We start from the raw sequence: 16,906 nt of genomic DNA on the forward strand, positions 1-16,906 counted from the left end.
TTCAAAACCAGAGGTGGGTAGTAACGCGCTACATTTACTCCGTTACATCTACTTGAGTAACTTTTGGGATAAATTGTACTTCTAAGAGTAGTTTTAATGCAACATACTTTTACTTTTACTTGAGTATATTTATAGAGAAGAAACGCTACTTTTACTCCGCTACTTTTATCTACATTCAGCTCGCTACTCGCTACTAATTTTTATCGATCTGTTAATGCACGCTTTGTTTGTTTTGGTCTGTCAGCAGGCCCGGCCCTAACCAATCTGGCGCCCTAGGCAAGATTTTAGGTGGCGCCCCCCCACACATCGGCAGTAAAGTGTATATACTCGCAAGAAACCTAATAGCTTTGTCTTTGACCTTTTTTTACTTACAACTATACCTAATATATAAAGGGGTGGAAAAGTGACTATTACCTGCAGGGCAAACATTAGCTAACCAGAAGGCAATAACAATGTAAACAAAAAACACCTGCTTAAAAGATCTAATACAAATGTCCCTGAGGAATGTAAGGTGGGAGTAGAGTAATTACCTAACGTTACATTATTATTTTCCATAACAATTTAGCCCCCTCCACAATATTAACCCGACTTTAAAACAGAACTAGCTATTTATTGATTAGCAATTGCCGAATCATGTAACATTAGCTTAATGCTAAAAAGCCAGCTACTATCACATTCTGTAACAGACAAATAATTTCATGTAGGCTAACGTTACCTACCTGCTACCTCTGTCTTTTCTCGTTTCTCCTCCTCTTCTTTTCTCTTTTTTCTTCCCTGGGCACCTGACAGTTTTGGCATCTTGTGTTGATTTTTTGATGTGGTGACGTCCAAAAAGAGTCATGATACGGGAAGGGAGGGGGCGCACCGTGCGGGGGGAGGAGGGGGGGCGTAATGTTGTAACAAATAATATTTCTATTAAATAGGCTTTACTTTGCATTTTAATTAATGTGGGATTATTTTTTGTATTTAGAAATAATAGCACCAACTTTTTTTTTCTTTTTTTTTTTCTCCAACATTTGTGGCACTGGCGTGGCGCCCCCTGATGGACGGCGCCCTTAGCATTTGCCTATACGGCCTATGCCACGGGCCGACCCTGACAGAGGACCCTATTGTATTTCTAGCGTTTTATTATTATATCGCTGTAATTTGACCCCCTTAACATGCTTCAAAACTCACCAAATTGGACACACACATCAGGACTGGCGAACATTGCGATCTAATCAAAAAACCAAACCCCAAAACTCAAAATTGCGCTCTAGCGCCGCCTAGGAAGAAAACACAGACACAACTGCCTGTAACTCCCAGTAGGAATGTCGTAGAGACACATACTTGCCAACCCTCCCGAATTTTCCAGGAGACTCCCGAAATACAGCGCCTCACACGAAAACCTCCCGGGATAAATATTCTCCCGAAAATCTCCCGATTTTCAGCCGGAGCTGGAGGCCACGCCCCCTCCAGCTCCATGCGGACCTGAGTGAGGACAGCCTTTTTTCTGACGGGAGGACAACAGGGTGACAAGAACTAAATCATCCAGACTAGAAATAAATTGTATTATTATGTTTATCTTACCTACAAATAAATATATTTATTAATTTAAAAAAAACAACCTAAATACATTTTTACTATATTTTGCTAAAAACATCAAAATTAATTGTATTTTTATTTTTATTTTTTCTGACTCCTTATTGCATCCAGCCATAGAATTATACATTAAAATAAACATATTTGAAATAATTAATTTGAAATTATCATAATAATTCATTTAAAATGACAATATTTAATTATTAAAATAATTGCTTGTTTATCAACAACTTTAGCATTTTATTCATTACATTTTGAAGCTCTCAGAAGCCAAGTTATGTTATATTAATGTTATATTTATGCAAGTTTGAAGTATCAATTATCTAAACACAGTTTTGTTTGCATATTTTCAGGATGTATATATATATATATATATATATATATATATATATATATATATATATATATATATATATATATATATATATGCCGATACCAATACTTGTTGTTTGTCGAGGTCGTTATTAGGGACAGAGGACCCTATTGTATTTCTAGCGTTTTATTATTATACCGCCGCCTTTTTGAGCTGTAATTTGACCCCCTTAACATGCTTCAAAACTCACCAAATTGGACACACACATCAGGACTGGCGAACATTGCGATCTAATCAAAAAACCAAACCCCAAAACTCAAAATTGCGCTCTAGCGCCGCCTAGGAAGAAAACACAGACACAACTGCCTGTAACTCCCAGTAGGAATGTCGTAGGGACACATGCTTGCCAACCCTCCCGAATTTTCCGGGAGACTCCCGAAATACAGCGCCTCACACGAAAAACCTCCCGGGATAAATATTCTCCCGAAAATTTCCCGATTTTCAGCCGGAGCTGAGTGAGGACAGCCTTTTTTCAGACGGGAGGACAACAGTGTGACAATAACTAAATCATCCAGACTAGAAATAAATTGTATTATTATGTTTATCTTACCTACAAATAAATATATTTATTAATTTAAAAAAAAACAACCTAAATACATTTTTACTATATTTTGCTAAAAACATCAAAATTAATTGTATTTTTATTTTTATTTTTTCTGACTCCTTATTACATCCAGCCATAGAATTATACCGGTACATTAAAATAAACATATTTGAAATAATTAATTTGAAATTATCATAATAATTCATTTAAAATGACAATATTTAATTATTAAAATAATTGCTTGTTTATCAACAACTTTGGCATTTTATTCATTACATTTTGAAGCTCTCAGAAGCCAAGTTATGTTATATTAATGTTATATTTATGCAAGTTTGAAGTATCAATTATCTAAACACAGTTTTGTTTGCATATTTTCAAGATGTATATATATATATATATATATATATATATATATATATATATATATATATATATATGTATGAAATACTTGACTTGGTGAATTCTAGCTGTCAATAAACCCCTCCCCTCTTAACCACGCCCCCAACCACGCCCCGCTCCACCCCCGACAACGCCCCCACGCCCCACCCCCCCACCTCCCGAAATCGGAGGTCTCAAGGTTGGCAAGTATGTAGAGACATGAAACAAAAACCTCTATGAAGGACCTAGATTTCATACACTGACAACCCCCAGCACAAATCAACAGGAAGTTTGCAATTCCCCCTTCAAAACAAAAGTTGTGTAAAAACAGTCACTTTTTTTTCAAACATTATCTCCTCTGAGCGCGTTTGTCGTGTCGGCTTCAAATTAGCACAGGAGAGAGATTGAACCCTTCTGATTAAAAGTTGATGAAAGAGTTTTAATTACTGCTCCGGTTTGGATTTTATGAGCCCTCAAAGTCGGTCCTGTCCATCGCTGCTTGCAGCTTTAATTTGACTTTATGCATTTCATTTGTTGCCTGATTAGAATCTACGGAAGCCCGCTTCTAAAACATAAAAAAAATATCTCAATGGTGAGTCAGAATTACGAGTTGAAAGTAGAAATTGTGAGTTTGTATCTCACAACGTCCACTTTCTTTCTCACATTTAGGATTTTCTATCTCATAATAATGACTCCCAATATCATAATTATGACTATTTTATCTCATAATTTCACATTTTTTTAATCAAGATAGTCAAAATGTCAAGAATCGGGATTATAAGATTGGACGCCGTAATTATGAGATAGAAAATCGTAATTATCAGAGAGAAAGTGGAAATTATAAGACAAAAAGTCTTAATCATGAGATAAAAACTTGAAATTATGTGAAAAGATAGGACAGGAATAGGATAAGATAAGATAGGAAGTCATATTGATGAGATAAAAAGTCGTAAATATGAGGTAAGAAAGTTGAAATTATAAAATAGTCGTGATTCTGAGAATTTAAATAAAATCGGAATTATGAGATAGTCAAAATGTCAAGAATCGAAATGATAAGATTGGGTGCCATAACTATGAGATACAAAAACCTTAATTATCAGAAAGTGGAAATTATAAGATAAAAACAATTATGGATTTAAATTACTGCTAAAAGTCCACACACGCACAAAACATGTTTTACTCCATACTTGCCAACCTTGAGACCTCTGATTTCGGGAGGTGGGGGGGGGGGGGCGTGGTCGGGGGCGGGGCGGGGCGTGGTTGGGGCGTGGTTAAGAGGGGAGGAGTATATTGACAGCTAGAATTCACCAAGTCAAGTATTTCATACATATATATATACAATTTCACCCTCACCTATGAACCCACGCCAGGAAACCAGCCAAAAAAGAACAGAAAACGAAACGACATCATCTGGTACAACCCCCCATACAGCAAAAACGTCTCAACTAACATTGGACACAAATTCCTCAATCTGATTGACAAACACTTTCCCAAAGACAACACCCTAAGAAAAGTATTCAACAAGAACAACATTAAATTGAGCTACAGCTGCATGAACAATATACGACAAATCATCTCAAACCACAACAAAACAATTGCAAACGAGCCGTCGGCCCCCGGACAGAGCGACTCCAAAATCAACAAAGACTGTAACTGTCGAAAGAAACCTGATTGCCCTCTCAACGGGGGGTGCTTACAAACATCAGTTGTCTACCAATCTAAGGTAATACGCAAGGACATTAACACATCCGACACATATGTAGGATTAACCGAGGGAGAATTCAAAACCAGATGGAACAATCACAAGGCTTCTTTCAGGAACCAAAACCTGCGAAATACCACAGAACTCAGCAAACACATTTGGGACCTCAAAGACAATAATGTTGAATATTCAATAACATGGCAAATTCTTGCATCCAGCACACCTTACAATAGTGGTAATAAAAGATGCAACCTATGCTTGAAAGAGAAACTGTTTATTATTTACCGTCCAGACCTGTCATCCCTCAACAAGCGCAGCGAAATTGTAACAGCATGCCGCCACAGACGGAAACACCTCCTAGGTAACACATGAGCCAATCACCACGCCCCTACGCCAGCCTGTACCCACCCACTCTGTGCCCTATATAAACCATGGTATGCGAATGCTCCCATTAAAATCTCCTGATGATTGAGGGTACCCCCCTCATGAAACAGGCCTGTAGAGATGAAATAGTCTTGTGATTTTTTCCCCCACACATACATATATATATATATATATATATATATATATATATATATATATATATATATATATATATATATATATATATATATATATATATATATATATATCCTGAAAATATGCAAACAAACTGTGTTTAGATAATTGATACCTCAAACTTGCATAAATAAATATTAAGGAATATAACATAACTTGGCTTCTGAGAGTTTCAAAATGTAATGAATAAAATGCTAAAGTTGTTGATAAACAAGCAATTATTTTAATAATTAAATATGGTCATTTTAAATGAATAATTATGATAATTTAAAATCAATTATTTCAAATATGTTTATTTTAATGTATAATTCTATGGCTGGATGTAATAAGGAGTCACGAAAAAATACAAATAAAAATACAATTAATTTTGATGTTTTTAGCAAAATATAGTAAACATTTATTTAGTTTTTTTAAATTTTTAATTAATAAATATATTTATTTTTAGGTAAAATAAACATAATTCTACAATTTATCTCTAGTCTGGATGATTTAGTTCTTGTCACCCTGTCATGAATAAAGGCTGTCCTCACTCAGGTCCGCATGGAGCTGGAGGGGGCGTGGCTTCCAGCTCCGGCTGAAAATCGGGAGATTTTCGGGAGAATATTTGTCCCGGGAGGTTTTCGGGAGAGGCGCTGAATTTCGGGAGTCTCCCGGAAAATTCGGGAGGGTTGGCAAGTATGTTTTACTCACGCCCAACAAATACATCATGCTTCAGAAACAAATAACTTATTTCTTCATGTACAAAAAAATATCCTTCAAGTACAAATCAAAATCTTTCAAGTGCAAAACAAAATCAATCCTACAAAGTTATGAGATTTTAAAAATGGAAATTGTGAGCTAAGAAAAGTCAAATGATGAGATAGAAGTCGAAATGCTGACACACAAAGTCAGGAGATAAAAAGTTATGATTAAAATAAATGTGAATAAAACACAGGTCATATATTTGGAGGCAAACGAACAAATATTGCACTCTACTAACAAAACAATACACAGCAGATACTACTCTTGGTATCGAAACTGTCGACATTTGTGTCGGCTCGCCCATCTCTCGTGCTCGGTCCCGGAGGTGCATCCTGGATGTCCATGCCACGTTACACAACCCTCCCACACACACACACACACACACACACACACATACAAAAGACGTTTTAATAACTAAAATATTGATGACTATTAATCACTTTTTCACCTGGACTTCAACATTAAAGTGCGTGTGCTTAAGGCCACTTCATTAGGCACACCTTTACAATGACAATTCAGAAAATTCATAGTTTAACACATTTATGGTCACTTCTCTTCTGGATTTCAAAATAAAGGTGCCCAAAAGTGCTAATGGACACTTCATTAGGCACACTTGCTCAATGACATGCAGTATAAAAACAATTAAAAAAAACACTTTTATTGCTGTTTTCATTTCTCACCTTCCATCCATCCATTTTCCTACCGCTTGTCCCACCCAGGGTGGAGGGGAGTGCTGGAGCCTATCCCAGTTACACTCGGGCAAAAGGCGGGGTACACTCTCACCTTTCTTTCAAAAAAAGAAGTGCTTATGGACACTTCATTAGGCACACCGAACATACAGTACATTAAAACTATTGTTTTGCTGTTTTTGCCATTTTTTTAAACCTGTATTCAAAAAAAGCTTCCAATACACAAGAAAAAGATCCCTTTTAATGACGTTTTTATATTTCCCACCTGGATTTCAAAATAAAAGGACTTATGCATAGCGGTAAAATGCCTTTCTAAACATCATTTAAAATAACAACTTTAAAAGCTTTTGTTTTTACATTCTCACCTTGTTTTCAAAATAAAAGAGGTTATGGACACATCACACTTCATTGGGCACACCTTCATAACGGCTTCTGATCCAAAATAAAAAAAGACAACTACTAGATTATTATAATAATTATTATTAATTATTACATTTCTCACGTGGATTTCAAAATAAAAGCACACCGTGACAATGGGTTTTACCAAACTCAAAACCAGTGAAATTGGCACGTTGTGTAAATCGTAAATAAAAATAGAATACAATGATTTGCAAATCCTTTTCAACTTATATTCAATTGAATAGACTGCAAAGACAAGATATTTAACATTCGAACAGGAAAACTTTGTTATTTTTTGCAAATATTAGCTCATTTGGAATTTGATGCCTGCCACATGTTCCAAAAAAGCTGGCACAAGTGGCAAAAAAGACTGAGAAAGTTGAGGAATGCTCATCATCATGGGCCATGCGGGCCCTAATAAAACAATTGTCGTGTTGTTTTTTACATTTCTCACATGGATTTCAAAACAAAAGTGCTTACGGACACGTCATTAGGCACACCGTGACAATGGCTTTCAAAACAAAATGAAAAAAGATTTAGGAGGGTAAAAAAAAAAGAAGATGTATCACTTGAATTTCAAAATAAAAGTGCTTATGGATACTTTCTCCGGCACACCTGCGCAATGGCTTCCGATGCTAAACAAGTTAAGTTCGTGTTGTTTTTGTTTTTCCACATTTCTCACGTGGATTTCAAAATAAAAGAGTAAAAGCAACATAATGTTTGGAGAAAAAGTAACTTTTGTTTTTGCTTTGTGTGCTCCTGCTGTTGTAAATAGACAATTTCATGTAAATGAAATACATTTTTTTACTGCTTTTCTTTCAATAAAAGTACGTGTCTATGACACAAGATGTTTTGTCAAGTGTTTACGTAAGAACATGTTATGATTGTCACGATCACATGCATGTTTTTTTTTCTTCTTTTCCTTCTTCTATTTGCTTTTTCTACTCCTGCGAGCAACCTCCCGCTCGCAGATGTGTCGTATAAAAAAAGTTGTTTTCCTTCCCTCACGCCTAAAGCTCTTTTATCCTGCTGCTGTGCTGACTCAGCATAAACTTGCGCTTAACTCTTTCATTGCTGAGCTGGGGGTAAGAAGTTTGGAAAGTTGTTTTTTTGCGGGAAAACAAACGCACTTTGGGTGAGGTCACTAACAGTTAGCGCCCAGTGACCCAGTGTCAGTCAATTGTCTTTAAAAAGCTGTATTATGATTGCACACTCACGGGCGGCCGGATGCAATCAAATAGATTGATCAGTCCTTGTCTGTTTATTTTCCTCCAATTAGCAAATGACCTTATACATCATGTGTATTAATACTCACTAATCTGGCGCAGGTTAGTTTGAGAGCAGAAAAAAAACCTCAAGCAACAATAAGGGCATATGAACTAGGGCTGCAGCTAACGATTATTTTTCTATCGATTAATCTATAGATTATTTTTTCGATTAATCGGTTAATCTATAGATTATTTTTTTCGATTAATCTATAGATTATTTTTCCTTTTACCGATTTTTTTTTTTAATTTAAAATGAAGAGGAAAAAATAAATGTAGGCCAGTTTTTTCAAAAGGCATGGCTTTTATTTACAAATAAAAAAAAGTATGGCCACTCAGTCAACATTGACAACAACATGACAAAATATTCTGTAACAATGTAAACATTTAAAACTTTTAACATTTAACAAAATTAAAAGTAGCTTATTTGCTTTTTAATGTGCAAATATAAAAGTAAACATCCAGTGCAAATCTTAATATTCTGGAATAGTATAAGCATTTCAAAAGTAAAAGTATTGCTTATTTTGCTTTAAAATGTGCAAAAATAAAGATAAACATCCAATACAAAAAAGTGCAAAACGGAAATATTCTGTAACAAGTGTAAACATTTCAACAAAAGTAAAAGTATTGCTTATTTGCTAAAATGTGCAAAAATAAAGCTAAACATCCAATACAAAAAAGTGTACAGTGTAAACATTTCAACAAAAGTAAAAGTATTGCTTATTTTGCTTAATAACACAACAATGATAGTATGATTAAAGTGAAAGTTAATTGTTGGTTTGTACATAGTATATGTAACTGTTAATGTTGTAAAAGGTATTTGCACAACTAATTAACGTTAGCGTTTGTGACACGTCTTGTGCCGTGGGGTTCTTTCAGGACCGACAGACTGAACGCCAGACGGCTTTGCCAGGTTTACAATCTATTCATTTTACACAAAGTCTTTTCTCTTCCAACTGCGCGGATCGCGCACCTGGGCACGATTGCGGCGTCGCTCCCGGCGCGCCCCGCCTCGCCGCTCGCTCGCCGCTCGCTCGCCGCCGCCGCCGCCGCCTCTCCACAGCGTTAAAGAGGAGCGCGTCTTTGTAAACACTGAACAGGCACGCCAAACGCGCCTCTCAGAGCGAAACGGTGTTTTAGTTTATGAATTTACAACGCAGATACAAATGACACATTCATGTTTTTGTGTAATGATGACAACGTATACGCACGCGGACGATTAACTTGTTGATGGTGATGGCAAGAACGCTGTCGGGGGTTTTCTTTTCAAATGTTCGTTCATAGCCGTTGTGCTGCTATGATAGGCCATTTCCGCTCGACACAGTGTGCATACAACAACATTATTAGGCCGTTTATTGAAATACTCCCACACTTTTGACGACTTTTGGCGTGCTTTTTTCCCCTCGCTCGCATCGTCTGCTTTGCGCTCCGCCATGACAGTAAAGTAGAGTGACGTAAATATGCGACGCGCCGACGCACAAAAACGGCGTCGACGTATTTACGTAACCGATGACGTCGACTACGTCGACGCGTCGTTTCAGCCTTAATATGAACGCACATACAAAAACTCGAGACATGCAACGGGGAAGCTGCAGCCATCAGGGCGTGGCTCCGTAGTCCATCAGACCGCCATTCGGCGAAGGCGTGGGATGGGGCATGGGGTGTACGTGTGCATATCTGTGCAGTAGTAGTCCATGGGTGCGTGTTTGTCCATAAGCCTGGAAGTCGCTCCGTTCGTCATCATCCCAGGTGTCTTTGAAGAAGGGATTTGAGAGCGTCTTTCTGGGGTGTTTACATCGTGACATTGCCAAAGCAGAGGGAGTCGAATTGTAGATAAGAATTGTTTTGGTTAGACATATTCCAATTCTGTTCTGGCTCTCAAATTGGTCATCATTTCTCCTTGCAGAGCGGAAAGCTTCTCCGAGATGCTACCCAAGTTGTGATTCAGTTCAGAAATCGTCAAAAGTCTGAGAGGTTGGCCACAGCTCTGCCCAGCCACATCCTTCACCACAGTTCCAAATTGATTACCGTCGAGGAGATCTGGTCAATTTCCTTGAGAAAACTGTTTATCAATTCCATACTTTAGATTTGGGACTTAGAAAGTCAAGACAAGACGAGACAAAGAGCAAACAAAGGAGAAATAAGGGGAAGGGTTGTGTCCGCCTTCGCTGGAGAAGCTAGAAGAAGAAGGGGTAGTTAGTAGTTGGGTGAGTGGGTTGATGGGTGGATGGATTGATAAAAGGATGGGCAGGTCGGTAGATATGGGTGAAAGCATGGATGGACACATGGATGAATGGATGGATGGGTAGGTCAGCATGGTGGACGGCTGAATATATAGATTTGTAGGCAGTTGGGTAGGTGGACGGATGGATGGATGGATGGATGGTATGTAGGTAGATATAGGTGGAAGGAGGGATGGTAGGTCAGCATGATGGACGGCTGAATGTATAGATTTGTAGGCAGTTGGGTAAGTGGATGGATGGATGGATGGATGGATGAATGGATGGATGGATGGATGGATGGATGGATGGATGGATGGATGGATGGATGGATGGTATGTAGGTAGATATAGGTGGAAGGAGGGATGGTAGGTCAGCATGATGGACGGCTGAATGTATAGATTTGTAGGCAGTTGGGTAAGTGGGAGGGTGGATGGATGGATGGATGGATGGATGGATGGATGGATGGATATGTAGGTAGATATAGGTGGAAAGAGGGATGGGCAGGTAGGATGGTGGACAACTGAATGTATAGATTTGTAGGCAGGTGGGTAAGTGGATGGATGGATGGATGGATGGATGGATGGATGGATGGATGGTATGTAGGTAGATATAGGTGGAAGGAGGGATGGTAGGTCAGCATGATGGACGGTTGAATGTACAGATTTGTAGGCAGGTGGGTAAGTGGGAGGGTGGATGATGGATGGATGGATGGGTATGTAGGTAGATATAGGTGGAAGGAGGGATGGGCAGGTAGGATGGTGGACGGCTGAATGTATAGATTTGTAGGCAGGTGGGTAAGTGGATGGATGATGGATGGATGGATGGATGGATGGATGGTATGTAGGTAGATATAGGTGGAAGGAGGGATGGTAGGTCAGCATGATGGACAGTTGAATGTATAGATTTGTAGGCAGTTGGGTAAGTGGATGGATGGATGGATGGATGGATATGTAGGTAGATATAGGTGGAAGGAGGGATGGGCAGGTAGGATGGTGGACGGCTGAATGTATAGATTTGTAGGCAGGTGGGTAAGTGGGAGGGTGGATGGATGGATGGATGGATGGATGGATGGATGGATGGATGGATGGATGGATGGATGGATGTGTATGTAGGTAGATATAGGTGGAAGGAGGGATGGGCAGGTAGGATGGTGGACGGCTGAATGTATAGATTTGTAGGCAGGTGGATAAGTGGGAGGGTGGATGGATGGATGGATGGATGGATGGATGGATGGATGGATGGATGGATGGATGGATGGATGGGTATGTAGGTAGACATAGGTGGAAGGAGGGATGGGCAGGTAGGATGGTGGACGGCTGAATGTATAGATTTGTAGGCAGGTGGGTAAGTGGGAGGGTAAATGGATGGATGGATGGATGGATGGATGGATGGATGGATGGATGGATGGATGGATGGATGGATGGATATGTAGGTAAATATAGGTGGAAGGAGGGATGGGCAGGTAGGATGGTGGACGGCTGAATGTATAGATTTGTAGGCTGGTGGATAAGTGGGAGGGTGGATGGATGGATGAATGGATGGATGGATGGATGGATGGATGGATGGATGGAAGGATGGATGGATGGGTATGTAGGTAGATATAGGTGGAAGGAGGGATGGGCAGCTAGGATGGTGGACGGCTGAATGTATAGATTTGTAGGCAGGTGGGTAAGTGGGAGGGTGGATGGATGGATGAATGGATGGATGGATGGATGGATGGATGGATGGATGGATGGATGGGTATGTAGGTAGATATAGGTGGAAGGAGGGATGGGCAGGTAGGATGGTGGACGGCTGAATGTATAGATTTGTAGGCAGGTCTATAGGTAGGTAGGTGGGTCGATGGATGATGGGTTGATGTAAGGATGGATAAGCAGGTAGATATGGGAGGGAGTATGCATTAGTACAGTGGATGGATGGATGGATGATGAATAGATTTGTAGGCAGGTGGGTAAGTGGACGGATGGATGGATGATTGATAGGTCAGCATGGTGGACGGATGAATGTATAGATTTGTAGTCAGGTTTATAGGTAGGTAGGTGGGTCGATGGCTGGATGGGTTGGTGAAAGGGCAGATAAGTAGGTCGATATGGGAGGGAGGATGCATTAGTACACGACTGGATGGATGGATGGATGTATAGATTTGTAGGTAGGTGGGTTGATGGATGAATGGATTGATGAAAGGGCAGATACTGTAAGTAGGTAGATATGGGAGGGAGGATGCATTCGTACATGACTAGATGGATGGATGGATAATGTATAGATTTGTAGGTTGGTGGGTAAGTGGATGGATGGATGACAGAAAAGGTAGGTGGGTAGATATAGGTGTCACTGGCACTCATGGAGGGCGGATGCTCCCCTTTTCTCTCCCTTATCCCTCCTGTTTGCTTCTTTGTCTTGTCTTAACTTTTTGTTGGCTCTTTTTGCACTGCTCTCCAAATGTAAACATTGGAACTATTTAACTGGCCTCAAGGAAATTGACAAGATCTTGGGTTTAAGGGGAACCTGCCTGTCTTGACGGAGCGGTTGTTGCTAGACACACAATGGACTCTTGGGAGAAGAAGGAGTGCCTGGCGACCCTTTCAGTGGAGGACGTGAAGATATCTACCTATTGGGAGTTATGACAACAGGACATCTGCTGATTGGAGTAAGCGTTGCTCTGGTTTGTCCACAAATTGGAAGACGCTGTCAGCCTTCAAAGTAGCCCAAAGCTGCCACAAATGATTGGAGGATGCGGGCAGAACTGTGGACACTCTTGTGGTTTTGGATAACATCGGACTGTCTGCACTGCAGGATGAATTTGAGGACCAGTCATAGACAATTTAGAGTGAAAAGCAAATGTTATTTTCACTCGCAAACAAAAACATTCTGACTTGAGTTGTTTCCCTGGCTTGGAGACTCCCCTGAAGGACAGTGCAGCGAAGACACAACAAACTCCCTTCTTGTCTCTCACGGACACACACCTGTTGTTGTTGACTTTGGACTGACTGGCGGCTGCAAGAAAACACCAAGGTCGTGGAACAGAGACACGCTGCAGGCTTTTACACACACACACACACACACACACACACACACACACACACACACACACACACACACACACACACACACACACACACACACACACCCCGCCGCCCGGTCCTACGCCTTCGACATGTGAACCCCTTAAGGGTGATGGAAGAGCAGCAGTCTGTCTCCGTAGCCCCCACTCCCACCCCTCTGTTGCAAGTCTCCAGTTGTATGTTGTAATATGTCTATATTCTTTGCTATGGAGTTTTTTTGCCACTGTATTTTTTTTACTAATCCTCCCCCAGCGTCTACCCTTTCCCCATCTTTTACGGGGCGCTTGCTGCGACCCATCAGCGTTCTTGTTCTGTAACCTTGTACACTGTTTGTCTAATCTTGAACGGTTTTGTACACTGTTTGTTTGTCTAATCTTGAACGGGTTTGTACACTGTTTGTCTAATCTTGAACGGGTTTGTACACTGTTTGTTTGTCTAATCTTGAACGGGTTTGTACACTGTTTGTTTGTCTAATCTTGAACGGGTTTGTACACTGTTTGTTTGTCTAATCTTGAACGGGTTTGTACACTGTTTGTTTGTCTAATCTTGAACGGGTTTGTGCTGAAAACAACATCTTGTTGTACTTGTGCTGTCACGGCTTCCCTTTTGTTGGTGTTCTCCTGTGTTTGGTGTTGGTTCCTGTTCTGCGCTCTTCTTTTGGTGGCACTTCCTGTCGTGTTGGTGTTTTTTCGTGACCTCTTCACACATCTTTCCCAGAGCATTTCCCCTCACCCGTTTTCGGTTTGCAATCAGTTCTATTTAAATTGAGTGTGAGCCACCATTGTTTTTGGATGTTGATGTTTTCGATTCCCCATTCTTTGGTGACCGGAGACAATCCTTTATGATGCTAATACACTAAATACACTCGTATGTGTGGACACCGTCTTCTCTACATTTCCCATAAGTGTTTTGCATTTTGTTTCGTTTTTGTCATAGCCTGTCCGGTCAGAGCACTTCCCCGTTGCTGTCGCGTTTTGTTTGTTTTATTCATAAAAAACTACTTGGTATCGGATCCATACCTAAATTTGTGGTATCATCCAAAACTAATGTAAAGCATCCAAAGAAGAGTAGAATAAGTGATTATTACATTTTAACAGAAGTGTAGATAAAACCGGTTGAAACAAAAAATAACCAGACCTTAACAGTAAATGAACAAGTGGATTAATAATCCATTTTTACAGCTTGTCCTTTATATTTTTTGACAAAATAATAGGTGTATAAATGACACAATATGTTACTGCATAGACTAATTAGGAGTCTTTGTTTGTTTACTTACTACTAAAAGACAAGTTGTCTAGTATGTTCACTATTTTATTTAAGGACTAAATTGTTTTTCAAATGCAACAAGAAACATATGTTTAATGTAACGTAAGATTTTTTTTGTTAAAATAAAGCCAATCATTTCATTTTTTGTGGCCCCCTTTATTTAGAAAAGTATCAAAATACATTTTGGTACCGGTACTGATACCAAAATATTTGTATCGGGACAACACTAGTAGGTAGATGTGGGAGGGAGGATGGAATAGTGGACGACTGGATGGATGGATGGAAGGATCGGTCGGTAGGTAGGTAGGTGGGATGGTGGATGGATGAATGTATAGATTTGTAGGCAAGTGGGTAAGTGGATTGATGGATGGATGGATTGATGAAAGAATGGGTAGGTCGGTAGATTATAGGTGGAAGGGTGGATGAGTAGGTATAGTCGAAGGATTAATGTATAGGTAGGTGAGTAGATGGATGGATGTATTCATAAAATGATGGATAGGTAGGTATATGAGAGGGAGAATGAATTAGTGGATGATTGGATGGATGGATGGAAGGATGGAAGGGTGGGTAGGTGGTAGGGGTGGTGGGAGAATTAATGTAAAGATTTGTTAGATAGATAGGTAGGTATGTGGGTGGGTCAATGGATGGACTGATGAAAGGACTGGTAGGTTGGTAGATATGGGAGGGAAGATGGAATAGTGGACGATTGGATGGATGGATGGATGGGTCGGTAGGTAACGTAGATATGGGGACGATTACAATTGCAAATTGGTAGGTATAGGTAGATAGGAAAGTAAGTAGAGGTGGGTGGGTCGATGGATGGATGGTTGGATGGGTAGGTAGGTAGATAGGAAGGTAGGTATAGGTAGGTGGGTTGATGGATTGATGGATGGGTAGGTAGGTAGATAGGAAAGTAGGTATAGGTGTGTGGGTCGATGGATGGATGGATGGATGGGTAAGTGGGTAGGTAGATAGGAAGATAGGTATAGGTGGGTGGGTCGATGGATGGATGGGTAGGTAGATAGGAAAGTAGGTCTAGGTGGGTGGGTCGATGGATGGATGGATGGATGGATGGGTAGGTAGGAAGATAGGAAAGTAGGTAAAGGTGTATGGGTTGATGAATGGATGGATGGGTCAGTAGGTGGATAGGAAGGTAGATATAGTGGGTGAGTCGATGGATGGATGAGTCGGTAGGCAGGTAGATAGAAAGGTAGGTATAGGTGGGGGGGTCGATGGATGGATGGGTAGGTAGGTAGATAGGAAGGTAGGTATAGGTGGGTAGGTCGATGGATGGATGGGTAGGTAGGTAGATAGGAAGGAAGGTATAGGTGGGTAGGTCGATGGATGATGGATGGATGGATGGGTAGGTAGGAAGATAGGAAAGTAGGTAAAGGTGGGTGGGTTGATGAATGGATGGATGGGTCAGTAGGTAGATAGGAAGGTAGATATAGTGGGTGAGTCGATGGATGGATGGGTAGGTAGATAGAAAGGTAGGTATAGGTGGGGGGGTCGATGGATGGATGGGTAGGTAGGTAGATAGGAAGGTAGGTATAGGTGGGTAGGTCGATGATGGATGAGTAGGTAGGTAGATAGGAAGGAAGGTATAGGTGGGTTAGGGTCGATGGATGGATGGGTAGGTAGGTAGATAGGAAGGTAGGTATAGGTGGGTGGGTCGATGGATGGATGGGTAGGTAGGTAGATAGGAAGGTAGGTATAGGTGGGGGGTCGATGGATGGATGGGTAGGTAGGTAGATAGGAAGGTATGTATAGGTGGGGGGGTCGATGGATGGATGAGTAGGTAGGTAGACAGATAGAAAGGTAGGTATAGGTGGGTGGATTGATGGATGGATGAGTAGGTAGGTAGATAGGAAGGTAGGTATAGGTGGGTGGATTGATGGATGAATGGGTTGGTAGGTAGATAGGAAGGTAGGTATAGGTGGGTGGGTTGATGGATGGATGAGTAGGTAGGTAGATAGATAGAAAGGTAGGTATAGGTGGGTGGATTGATGAATGGATGGGTTGGTAGGTAGATAGGAAGGTAGGTATAGGTGGGGGGGTCGATGGATGGATGGGTAGGTAGGTAGATAGGAAGGTAGGTATAGGTGGGTGGGTTGATGGATGGATGA

Source organism: Nerophis lumbriciformis, linkage group LG17 (genome assembly GCF_033978685.3).
Source record: "Nerophis lumbriciformis linkage group LG17, RoL_Nlum_v2.1, whole genome shotgun sequence".
Lineage (NCBI taxonomy): Eukaryota > Metazoa > Chordata > Actinopteri > Syngnathiformes > Syngnathidae > Nerophis > Nerophis lumbriciformis.